This window comes from Rutidosis leptorrhynchoides, chromosome 4 (genome assembly GCF_046630445.1).
Source record: "Rutidosis leptorrhynchoides isolate AG116_Rl617_1_P2 chromosome 4, CSIRO_AGI_Rlap_v1, whole genome shotgun sequence".
Lineage (NCBI taxonomy): Eukaryota > Viridiplantae > Streptophyta > Magnoliopsida > Asterales > Asteraceae > Rutidosis > Rutidosis leptorrhynchoides.
The window spans coordinates 351,292,871-351,307,867 of NC_092336.1; positions in this window are offsets into that span (position 1 = coordinate 351,292,871).

Here is a 14,997-nt window from a genome sequence, read left to right on the forward strand (position 1 = left end):
TAGGTCCCGTTACGTGGTCATAAGTCTTTAACATGACGTTTGACCAAAATATGTCGCATTCATTTCATAAGTAAAAGTATGTTTCAAGTTTACAAATGTAGTTCAAAAGACTAGTTACATTACAATGTTTAACGTACGAATGAAACCTATGCGATACAATTTAAAGTAGTCAAAAGACGCTCCAACTATGCATGTATACTCGACATCCAAGCAAGTATCAAAAAGAGTGCGGAAGCATGTATCAAGTAGCGTTCAAGGACCTGAGAAAACATATAGAAAACTGTCAACGAAAACGTTGGTGAAATCATAGGTGTTTTAGTAAACGTTGCATTTGAACCACAAGATTTAATATAATATGATTATCAAAATCATTTGTATTCCAAAGTTGTTATTTGTTTCACGGGCACCCAATTATCAAACTTAACTGTTTTGCACCCTTTGCGTAGTGTTAGAATATACACTAGACCCGAACATATATTTCATCCGCTAATGGTAGCGAACCGTCCGAATGAGGCTCGTCAATCCTATGTGATCACATAATATAAGTTCTCGTTTACACCCTGCAAGTGTAACTAATGATAATTGAATTGAGGATTTTTGTTCAAACCCGTACGTGGAATGTTCGTTTTCGTACTTGTGTTCAAAGTGTAAAAGTATGATACGTATATGTTTCTCATCCCATAGTTTAAAGCATAAAAGTTGTTTGAAAACTGGGACTATAATCTCACCTTGAGTGCACGTATGAAAAGTACTTCACAAAGTAACGTGTGCAAAGGATAATGCTAGTCTTGACCTAAACAAATAGGTCGTATCAATAACGGTAAACACGATAGGTCAAAGATGTTCAATTAGTCCAATGGCTCGTTACGACTCGATTATGTAGCATGTGAATCAATTTGTCAAGTTTCATGCAAGATACAAGTATAGAAACAAGTTAGAAAGATTGCATAATCATTTGGTTAAGTTTGAAAAAAAGTCAAACTTTGGTCGGGTCAAAGTCAACGAAAAAGTCAACACATTCGGGTCGGGTCCCGAACTATTTTTCTGTGCTAGTTATTCATATATAAGCATGTTAGAACAAGTTTCATGTGAATCGGATGTCCATAGCATGCCACACATTTTTCATATATTGGACAAGGAGGTCAGAACCTGGACACGCCTAATGTCACGCCGCGACATAGGCTCGCCGCACCGCGGCAATACACGCGAGCTGGTACCTGGCAAGTTTCAGTTTTCTAAGTCTCAAACCAAAACCTTTTTATGCATAAAACACAAACCGCAAACACTTAGAACTCGCATCTTATATCGTTGGAAAGCTCTTTTGACAAGGAAAACAACTAAGCACATTTCGACAACCAAAAACATCATTTGTAACAATCGACTTTCCAAACTAAATGATCAATTAATGTTCATCATAAATGCTCAAGTTCATAAATGCACAAAATAGGATTCGGGAATTTAATGCATGCATATAATACGCCATTTTGTAGATAATCAAGCATACGATCTAACTAACTACTTACCAACCACAATTCATGGCATTCAATACATTAAATGTTCACATTCAATTCTATCAAACCCTAACCTACCACATCAAAATCACTAATCATGTTTATGAAGTTTTCTAAAACAACCTACACATCAAATTGAAGCTAGTGATGTTAGGAACACATTTAATACATGCGTTTATAATATTTAACATCATTCAAACAACCAAATCACCAAATCAAACACACCAAAGTTTATGTTCATGCTAGTTACTTCAAATAACAAAATTGAACATATAAATCATATATTCATGTTAAACTTGAGCCATAGACACTAATTAACAACTTTATAAGTTAAAAACATTTTAGAAAGTTACCCAAACTTGATGAAATCGGTATGGAATCGAAGAGGAAGTTGCAAGGATTCCAAATATGTAATTTGTTTTGATTGAATCTTGCAAGATGTGATTTGGATGATGAATCTTGTAACGGAGAAATGAGAGAAAAAGTGAAAGTATTGAAAGAAAAGGAAAATGAAATGGAAAAGAAAGGGAGGTGGGGTTGACTAGTCAAATGCTAGTCACCTCTTTGGCACTTTGGCAAAACTAGTCCCTCGAGTTCGGTTGCGGGTGCGTGAATTACCTAAACGAGATATTTTTAAAACGCGTATCAACGGGAGATGTTATAAACATATAACGGAAATCTAAAATAGTTAAACGGAAAAGTAAACGGAAAAAGGCGGGATGTTACATGAGTTACTATAATATAATGACGTCAGGCCAACGTGATTATATTACAGTAATTTATGCTAAATTTTTAATGGAAGATGATGATTCATAGACTTTACAATCATCATTTGTCATGTTACACGACTCTTACATTCTACTTAATCTCTGAACATATCACGAAAATATATTCTTGATAGTTCCATCCTCAGTAATTCTGGTAATTTACCAAATCAAATCGTGATATTACACTTAGAACAGTAGGTCCATTCGAAACTTCATACCTACGAATTCTAGACCATTACTCGCTTTACTTAGAGTCGAGAGGAGAATAAAAAGGCAAAGAGCTCTGATATATAAGGGAAAATATAAAGCCTGATAACAACACGGAAATTACAAACCGTATATATCAATAGGTATTGCAACGTAAAGACACGGGAGAATTAGAAACATAACCCCAAGGGAAATGTAGAAGAAAACAAATTCCTCTTGTGGTAAATGAAAAAGAAGAATGACTGTATATATGGTCAATATAATAACCAGGATCAGAATTGGATTAAGCATTTCCTTAATCTTTTGGAAGTTTGAATTGAGGAAGAAAGTATAGAAGTGATAAAGATAATGAAACAGAAGAAGCTAATTTATAGCAAAATTCCAAACACAGCAATCGAGGCAATTCACCTCATTTAATCAAAGAAATCTCAAAATTCCTTAATTACCGGAGAATCAAATCTTATAGATTATGAAGATTTCCTTTAATTCCTTGAATTTCAGAAATCAATCGTGATTACGTCAAAATTTAAGGCGAACATTTAATTTCCACATTCACTCTTTTATGATAGCTTTGTTTATACTCTTCATATAATCGAATCATTTTATCCATAATATTCAAAGGTGATAAAACTCCATTTTTCAACTCATATTCATTATTACAATATTCTTGTTGTAAACAATGACGAACTCTATCAAATTTCATGACTGTGATTTTCACGAACTCCTCTCTATTTGTCTGCCCTAATATTGTGGCATAAATGCTTAAAGTTTTAAATGAGCTCAATACTATTCATAACACATTTCATGTGTTCAGTTTACTGAAATGCTCGTATAGCACCATCATCCCTTTGAGGATAACCTAGTCAAATGACACTCTTGTTAATCCTTTAGATAACCTCCGCATTAATGATAAAATGCACTTCATAGAAGAACCTGTAGAAATTATGGTTCAAACGCTTGAAACAGAACAATATTATATCCGTTGGAATTCACGAAAGGCCCCGAGCATACCTGGGAACGTGAAAACCAAATAAAACATAAATATCCTCGTCTATGTACGAACAATGCCGATTGATGGCAACAACTAAATTTCGGGACGAAATTTCTATTAACAGGGGGATACTGTGATAACCCGGAAATTTCCGAGTTAATTTAAACAAAATCTTTACATGATTTCATTTAACCTCAACTAATTCCAACGATTCACGAGCCATTATTTGTAAATAATTATGTATTAATATTAAATTGTTATATTAATATTATTATTGTCACTCATCATTATCATTTACAATTATTATTACTTTCATTATTAATATTGATATCAATATCAATATTATTAGTGTTATCTTTATTATCATTGTTATTAAATATTATCATTAATTATTTTTAACATATACAATCATTATTATTATCAAAAATTATTATTATTGAGATCATTTTATTATTTTGATTATTATTATGATTAATATGATTACCATTAACATAATATATATGACTAACATTATTATTAAGTATTATCATTACTAATATTATTAATAGGATTATTATTATTGTTACTAATATTATTATTATTATTATTGTTAATATTATTATTTTTATCATTATTAATATTATTATCATTAATGATAAAAAAAACATTATTATTACTCTTATTACTAAGATTTTTATTATTAATATCATTTTATTATTTATATTATTCTTAAAGTATTATTATTATTATAAATATTAATTATTAATTAGGTATAGGTTATATAAACAGATATAAACAAAACTCTATTAGTTATCAAGATATGCTTTTGATTTATGTGATCTGCTTTTAATTTTTAAATCCATAGAGATCCAGCTTTATTTTGTCTATTAATTCATCTGATTATATTTTTTATTTATTCCTACTGGTTTTTTATTTGTTTCTATCAACCTTTTGATGTAAAACTCGATCCAATTCAGTATTAAAGGATACCATTCAATTTAACATTATCATTTATCAACTTCCATTACCTTTCACAGCTTTTATTTAACTGAATTTAAACAGAAAAATAGCACGATAACTCTGTTCGTGTTCATTTTTTTGAAAACCCTGATTTCATATTGTTTTTCAAAATCCTTAAAAGCCATGTAGTTAGGAATCCTCTAAGTAAAGTAACTGCAAAAGTTGAGCTTCCAATTCATTTTAACGATTCTTAATTTTGAAGTCAAAGTTTCGAATTCAAAAAGTCAAATATTTGTTCATCCTTAAATTCGAGTTTGATTTAAAGTTTCAAGTTCAATTGTTGATTTGAAAAGTTTCTATAGATGATTTAAGACGTCTTTTATGTTATAAATTATAGCTAAAACGATCTGGAAATCAATAATGGATATTGAGTTCTTTTTTTTTCAAACAGCAGGCTGTTCTTATATATTTTTTTATTTTTTCTTCATTTTTTGATAATCCAATGTTGTTGTAGTCTGTTTCATTACGATTTATAAACCAAAACAAAAATCAAATTGTTGTTATTTGTTGTCCCTGGTCGACTGAATTATTAAGAAGAAGAAGAAGATGGAACTTGTTTTATTACGGGTTAAATGGAATTTAAGTTAAGTTTAAATCAGAAAGAAACAGATGGAAGGATGGTTAAGGTGTTTGAGTGTGAGCGAGAGGTCTAGGGTTCGAGCCCCGTCTTGGGCATTCTTTTTTTAAAAAAGGGCTTTCTAAGGTAGTCTCACTTTCTTTTATTATTATTATTATTATTATTATTATTATTATTATTATTATTATTATTATTATTATTATTATTATTATTATTATTATTATTATTATTATTATTATTAATATTATTATTAGTATTATTATTATTATTATTATTATTATTATTATTATTATCATTCATTTATTATTAATATAATTATTAACATAAGTGTTAGTAATTATCATTATCATTATCATTAATATGATTATTATTAAACTCCATATTATAATTATCATTATCATTAATATGATTATTATTATCATTACCATTATTATTACTAATAATATTGTTAGTATTATCATTAAAGTTATTAGTTTCATCATTACTAATAAAATTATTATTTTTATTACTAAAAGTATCATTTTCATTATTATAATCATTATTACTATCATTTTTACTAGTATTAATTATTATTATTATCAATAATATTATTATCATCCTAAAATTTATTATTATCATTGCTATTATGAAAATTAATATAATATTATCATTATTATTATTATAATTAACATTAGTATCGTTATTATTAAAATTTTTATCGTTATTATCATTTATACAAAAATTAACATTTTTGCTATCCTCAAAACTATATTATTATTATTATTTTTAAAACCTTATTATGATTATTATCATTTTTACTACTAGCATTATTATTGTTATTACAAAATAATACAACTATTTATTCATTATCATTATTAGTATTATTTGATCAAACAAATACTTATATATAGAATATATATAAAAGTATATATATAGAAATATATAACAATAGAAATAATATATAAACTTATTCGATTACGAGTATATGTGTTAATATATATACTTGATATAGGTTCGTGAATCCGAGGACAACTCTGCACTTGTTCATTGCCATCATACTCGTAAAATACAAAATACAGTATCGTGAGTTTTCATAGCTCCCTTTTTATATATATTTTTGGGCTGAGAATACATGCGCAACATTTATAACTGTTTTACGTATAGACACAAGTACTCAAACTTTTATGCTATATACATGCTTTGTCGTGCTAAATCCCCACCGTAATATCGTTAATTGCTGAGGTATAAGATGCAAACTTAGTTATTGTGAGTAGCGCTCCTGAGAGTGTCGTCTCTAGTCAGTTGACCGTTGGTCTTTGACTACATAATAATGATTCAACGACACGAATAACAAGTGTCACGGGGTAACTTTTGTTTAGTCGCGATATTACAAACTCAGCATTACTTTTAGATTGGTATTTCTATATCAATCAACACTTTATATTGATATTTCTATATCAACTTTTTTAAATCTTGTGGTCTAACACTATTATTGAAATCATTATTTATGATAAACCTATGAACTCACCAACCTTTTGGTTGACACTATTTATCATGTTTATTCTCATGTCCTACATAATACTTCCGCTGTGTATTTACTAATTGAAAGCAACATTTCAACGAGTCATTCATGGATAATTTGAAGGACTTGCATTTGCTAATTTGATGATGATTGCTTGCCATATTTGGAGTCTTCATTACATATTATATCAATTAAAAACATTTAATGCATTATTCATTAAATATAATGTAATCTATTTATCTTTCGCTGCAAAACTCAATAGAATGTCTCATATAGAGTCATTCTCGTTTATACAACTGTAATTTGATATGATTAGTCACAAATACCCCAGGCCCTATTTGGGGGTTTGACAATGTGTGATAAAGGGGTTTGTGCAGGTTGGATGATGGCTGATTTGCATTATGATTTTATTTAACTATACTATGTTTTATAACTTGATTATCACATTATCATTGGTTAATTTTTACGTTGGTTTTGTGTTGGGAAAAATATCACTGCTATTTATTGTCTGCAATATGTTATTAAGTGATATGATTGCAAAAATGGGGTAGTGAAAAATAGGGTGTTCGTTTAGTGTGTGTTTAGGATTGCTTATGAAAGATTGAAAATATGGTGTTTCTTTAGTTAACTCATAATATTAAGTATTTTCTAATCTACGATATTAGCACTTACTTTGTGTTGTTGATCATGTTTATATGAATATTCGTTACTTTGTTGGAGTGTATTTGTGTAAATTATATATTCATTTTTCAATTTGTGTGACTGTTCGGTGTAGTGACCCGTCCTAATCCAACTGGACGAATACATTACATTTGGTTACATCGCGAGGTACTTGACCTCTATATGATACATTTTACAAACATTGCATTCGTTTTTAAAAGACAAGCTTTCATTACATCGAAAGTTGACGGCATGCATACCATTTCATAATATATCCAACTATAATTGACTTAGCAATAATCTTGATGAACTCGACGATTCGAATGCAACGTCTTTTGAAATATGTCATGAATGACTCCAAGTAATATCTCTAATATGAGCAAATGCACATCGGAAGATTTCTTTCATACCTGAGAATAAACATGCTTTAAAGTGTCAACCAAAAGGTTGGTGAGTTCATTAGTTTATCATAAACAATCATTTCCAATAATATAATAGACCACAAGATACTCATATTTCAAAAATAATCTGTGCAGGTCTGCTCACTACTGTAAAATCATTTATACAATATATAAACACCTGGTAATCGACCTTAATAAGATGCATATAGAATATCCCCCGCATACCGGCATTCCGCACGGTCATGCAAAAAGTATACAAACATGCCACTCTTTTAAATATGATGGTTGTATACACCTCATAAACAGATCATATCTTTTAAAGCTGGCGGTTGTATACCTATATCGAAGTACTAAAGCAGTTCAAATTCTCTGACTGGGGCTTGTTAGTGCCCATAGATCTATCTTTAGGATTCGCGTAAATTAGGGGCTCGGTTCCCTAATTCTTAGATTACCAGACTATAAAGGGGTGATATCCGGTGTACTCGTAACTCAATCGTAGAATGTTTTTAAGTACTTTTATCTATTTCGTCAAACATTTATAAAAACAGTGCATGTATTCTCAGTCCCAAAATATATATTGCGAAAGCATTTAAAAAGGAAGTAATGAAACTCACGATTCAATATTTTGTAGTAAAAATATTCACACGACGAAACTGAACAATGCAGGGTTGACCTCGGATTCACGAACCTATATCACTTATATATATATATATATATATATATATATATATATATATATATATATATATATATATTAAAACAAATAATCGTAACCGAATAATTTATTTATTAATTGTTATTTTAGTAACTTATATGTTTCATTAATAACTTAATTATATATTTTATTTTATATACTTTAGATAAATAATTATTATTTATTACAAAAATATCACTATAGTTATGTTATATGTAATAAATATATTTTCTTATATATATAATATTTATATAATAAATTAATTATAATAATCTTAATGGTGATGATGAAAATAATAACTTTGATAATAATATGATAATGTAAATAAAATTTTATAAAAATCATGTTAATGAAAATAATAATAATGATAGTAATAATGATAATAATAATGATAATCTTAATAATAATGATAATGATAATACATAATAATTTTAATATTAATAATAATTATAATTATAAGTAAAAGGTTAATACTTATAATAATATTAATATTGATAAAAAATATAATAACAATTCTAATGATAGTAATAATTTTAATTATAATGTTAATTTTTAATATTAATGATAATAACAATAATAATAATAATAATAATAATAATAATAATAATAATAACAATAATTATGAAAATAATAATAATAAGAGTATTAGTAATAACTACCTCAAAGGAGTAGCCCTTTAAAAAAAATGTCCAAGTCTGGGTTTGAACCCGCGACGTCCTGCTAACCCGATAACAGTCTTAACCATATTTATTATTATCCATATTTCACATATCATTAACGAATCATAACCATCACCATGCTACTTCTTTTTACTATTTTGTGTATCATTATATTTAATTCGCTATTCGTTATCATCGTCTTCATAATCATCATCCACATCACCATCAATCATGATCATACGATCATCATCCATATCATTCACGGTACTACACCATCAACATCTAAATCCAAGTTCACTAAAGATTAATGGGCCGTAGTAGCCCAACAACTTTGGTTAACCCAATTAACAATTAAAAAACCCAAGATGTTAGATAATTTTGGGTTTGTCTCTGCCTTGTTCGATTAGGAAAACACAACAGCATAGTCCCTTCATCATCATCTTTATCAGCGTATCATTATACATGTATCATCATGCTTCACTTCTATCATCATTATCACACTTGATAAATCACAGTTTTATAATTACTATCTATCATCAAAACATAACCTAATTAACACAATTATCTCGTCATCGTTACCATCATTTACATGATCACAATCATCTTTCATGATCATAATCGTGATTTATCATCCCATTCCTATAGCTCGCCATCAGCATCATCACGTACATCATTCATCATCATCTTATACATAAATCATGAATCATCATTATCTATATCATGCCTCACGATTATCATCTATTATAACATCACCATCATCTAATATTTAACATCATAACCATTATCACCACTAACAACACTACCGTATTATCTTCTTAATCGTCCATAATCCTCACATCATTACATCATCAGACTTATGATCCTATTATCTAACTAAATTTGGGCTTTGGTCCAGTAACAATATATCCATATTGTTACCACTTAAATGACCCAACAACGAACTCACAGTCCAATAACCAACATGAATTGACGGTCCAGTGCAACGTTTAGAATTATACCTTTTATAAAATCAAGTGGTTACCTTTATGGTGTTTGTCGGCCAAAAGAAAAAAAAAGGACACGCCATAGTGGTATAACTCATCAACCTTAATATCTATTACTTCCAAATAAACGAACAAAGTTGCAGGTTTGCAAGTGGGTTCAAGAAAGCAAATAACAAACTTCAAGGGTTTTTAATTTTTGTTGCAGGTTGAAACAGAAACAGGTTGTTTGATGAGAATGATACGGAAATATACGGTAACAGCTGTAATTCGAATGGTTTTTGTAGGTTATAAATATGATGGGTTTGTGGTTGTGATTCTCGTTTAAACAAAAACTCATGTAGCAACGTATTTAGGGTGGTTTGGTGATGGGTGCAGCCGTGGTACTCAACAGAAAGAAAACAAAATATATAATGGTTTTCAAGGTGGTGAGTGTTCGAGGTGGGTGTCGATGGATGGTTTGTGAAAACTCTACGGGGATGAACGTGATCGTTGTTTAGGGTTTAACCGATAAATAATAGAAGAAACTGAAGCTCGAATGGTAGCAGTCTTGAACCGAGTGGTGTTTGATTTTAAATAGAAGAACATAAACATGCAGTAATTATTGATGATGGTTGGTCGATGGTGTTGGATGGTTGCAGTGATAGTTCTTGATCAAGAAATGTAGAGAGAGATGGGGAGATGGTGGTGGTTTGTGGTGAGGTTTACGGTGATGATCTTGGTGGTGGTCTAGCATTGACAAGAACGATACAAGGGTGGTGATGAACCAGTTATCGGGTTATGGTGTTGTGGTCCGATTGATGTTGTGAGGGTGGTGGAAAGGATAGTGATCGAGCTAGGTGATGGCGGGTTAAATGATGAAAGTTGTGATGGTGGTGATTCATGAATTCCATATATCTATATATATAAATACATATACAGTTCATATATTCTATTACTACAAGAAAATTGGAAACCAAGAATCAAGCAGAGTAATCTCAATCATATACAGTAATATGAATTGAATACAATGCCTGTTTAATCATTCACATTCACAATCACGGATTCGATAAATTATAATATAATAATAATAATAATAATAATAATAATAATAATAATAATAATAATAATAATAATAATAATAATAATAATAATAATAATAATAAACGTGCTTCTAGATTATATAACTTACCAACAATTTTCACGGACTGCAATATCGTGCTCCGTTAATAATTTAGGGACGAATAAGTGTTCAGAAAAATCCCAAAATTTTAAATTAACTATATTTATTTATTTTAGTCATTATAGTATAAAATTTGGTCATTAATTATTGAATAAAAATTACATTAATTATTCACTCCCAATCCCAAATAAAATATAAAAAGTTTTAAAATTTAATAAATAGCTCCTAAATACATTTTTACTAAGCCTATAATTTATAAAACCCATTTTCGAATCACCGTTTATTTTAAAATCACATAAGTTCATTTTAAACTTAATTGATAACTATCAAGATGACAAACGAGTGCTACGAGCATGTGACGACCCGGAAATTTCCGACCAAATTTAAACTTAATTTTTATATAATCTCGACACGATAAGCAAAGTCCATAATGTTGAGTCTCAAAATTTTTAAACTGTGTTCATATATTCAATTACCCTTTGGCTATTCCTGACGATTCATGAACAACTATTTGTAAATAGATACATATATATTTAAATATATGGATATATATAAATAATAATTTGAATTATAATTTAAAATATTATATGAGTTAATTAATTATGTAAATAAAATAATATATGATATTATTATTAAAATAAATCTATATATGTGTGTGTGTGTGTGTGTGTGTGTATGTGTGTGTGTGTGTATATAAAGTATATGGAATATACATATATGATTTCGAATCTATTTAGTAAAAAATAATAGCACTCGTCCATTATTTCGATTGATATTAAACAAGTAAATGGGAGCTTATGAAAGCATTAATATAAATATTAAACGAACCATTTTGATCACGATTTTCACAATTAATGATTAGAATAAATAATATAGTAAAGTTAAAAAAAATGGGATTTTTTTTATTTCGAAGACTTTTTATCCGCCACTGCTTAACAACGGAAATGAAATCCAGTCCGTGAAAGGCGATGGCTAATATATTATCACATGTTTTATTCTTAATATTATCATAATTATTATTATATTATTATTATTACTTTACATAATATTATATATCTACATTGCACTACATGATAAATCTTCTGTTTCCTATCAATATCAATATCATTCACATGATTTACTGTAAGTAATGGAATGTTACTATAGCCTAACTCAAATCTTATTTATATGCATACAAGATGATACATGATAATAGAGATTGATAAAATCACAATTATAACACTATCTTAAATCCACAAGTAACCACTTTCTGTTTCCTTCCTTTTCTCAATCACTTTCCATTTCAGCTTTACGTATAATCAACTAAACAACCCACTTGCAAATCAATCATTAATTCATGTATCTTCTATATCTAAATGACATTCCATGTTCTAATTGTAATATTAAATTAGTACTTTTAATTAATTATTTGTTATAGTTATAAGATGTCTATTGTTATATATGTGGAACCAGCACATTACCCACTAACTCAATTACACATAATATACATACATATATTGCAAACAAACTGAGATTTGCAAAAACCCATTTGAGTCCCTGTGTCCCGTCCTTTTTCTTGATCGATATAAAGAACCCAAGCCACTTTGAACCACCATGAACATCATTATCCACAACCCACGACCATCTTGCATCACAACCACCACTACCATCTTCCATCGTATACAACCACCTACGATGTCTTTCTACTACTATGAATTGTAACAGCTTCTAATACTATTTCTTCTTATTCTTGCAACTCAAAATTTTCATAAAACAATCGTTCATACTACTGTACAACCATTGTGTTCTTGCTGCAGTTGAGAGTAACTCAACATAGCTCAAAAACACTCTTTAATATTACGGTGGTGATTACAATTATTATCTGTTTGGTGTTACACCCGAAAACCTTCATCAAACTCTTATTCTCTTTTCAACATCAACCATTCAAACATATTCATATCTCGTACACTACTACATGTTCTCTGTTGCAGCCCAAAACACCCCAACTAACCATCGTAATTTGTTGTCAAGAAACTCATTGGTTGTTATTATTGATGAACGAAACTTAAATTGTGGAGATATTGTTCCTGTTACCGTTGATTTTTGCTGTTGTTAATGATCTTGTCCCTATTACCGAGCCAAGCCAAACACCACCACAAACCAAACATTGTGGCTATTGCACACTTTTTCTTGTGGACAGACTACTTTTAAACCAAACTCACTAGTTGAATTGCCACTACTTTATTCTCTTAATTGGCCAACAGCTATAAGATTGATCGAGTAAAATGATAGTAATGATAGGTCGATGTACAAGCTGCTACTGCTATTATTTCTGATTCAGCTGCAACCCATCGAAACCATTTAACTGTTGTTGCTTCTTCTCGTGACCTCAACAACCACCTGCAAACAACCATCGGTGAGCTGATATACTCTTACTTTACTGTTTCCTAATCGATACCCAAAATCACAAAACCAAACTATCCCCTAAAATAGAATCAATTTTATAATTCAATAAAAAAACAACATAATTGTAACTATGTACATAAAATTCAATATAATCAATTCAAATACGAATAAATTAAAAGAAGTTAATCGAATTATGTATATAGATCTGTAATTGTATATATATCGATTGTGAAAGAGAATCAAACCTTGCGATGACTGATGATGAATGATGATGATGGTAACAACAATGTTATGATGATGATGATCGATGTTTGTTGATGATGATAATCGGATCAGGAGAATTAGGGTTACTGTGATCAAGTATGATGGTAAACGATGGTGAATTAAAAAAAAAACCGAAACCCCTTATTTATTTATTTTTTTGACCTCTGCTATTCGCAAACATACCTTGACACCAAAAACCTAATTAAATCTTGGGCTCCTTAAACATTGGGCCGTGAAGTGGTTGTAATATTGGGCTGAAATCTAGTTGGGCTGAGAGCATAAGATCATAATGATATATAAATGATAAACAGTCTAGTACTTGTTATATAATTAATCGGGTGAATTACCACAAGAAAATAACAGCTCAATGGTTTGATGGGTGTTTGTTAAACGAAAGGTCATGGGTTCGAAACTGGGCAGTGGCGTATTTTTTTTTTATTTTTTTTTTAAGCCTGTTTCTTCAAAGGTTGTATTCTAAAATTATTATTATTATTATTATTATTATTATTATTATTATTATTATTATTATTATTATTATTATTATTATTATTATTATTATTATTATTATTATTATTATTATTATTATTATTAATTTTATCATTTTTATTATTAATGTAAGTATTATTATTATTATTATTATTATTATTATTATTATTATTATTATTATTATTATTATTATTATTATTATTATTTTTATTTTTATTATTATTATTATTATTATTATTATTATTATTATTATTATTATTATTATTATTATTAAGACTATCATTTTTTTTCATTAAAACTATCATTATCATTATTAGAATTGCCATTATTTTTATAACTATTATTAACATTAATATATTTATTAACAAGTATTATTATTAAGAATTTTTATCAAAATTAGTGTTTTTATTTTAAAAATAATACAACCTTTTTATTTTGTTATTATTACTATCAATTTTAAATTGTTTTATATATTATTATTATTATCATTTTTATTATCAATATTAATAGTATTAGTATTATTATTATTATTATTATTATTATTATTATTATTATTATTATTATTATTATTATTATTATTATTATAAGTATCATTATTATTATTATTATTCCTATTATTAATACTATAACAAATAAATATTCATTATATCAAAATCTATTTAATACATATAACATAACTATATTAGTATTTTTATAATAAATAATAATTACTTATCTAAAGTAAATAAAGTAAATATATCTAACTAAATTATT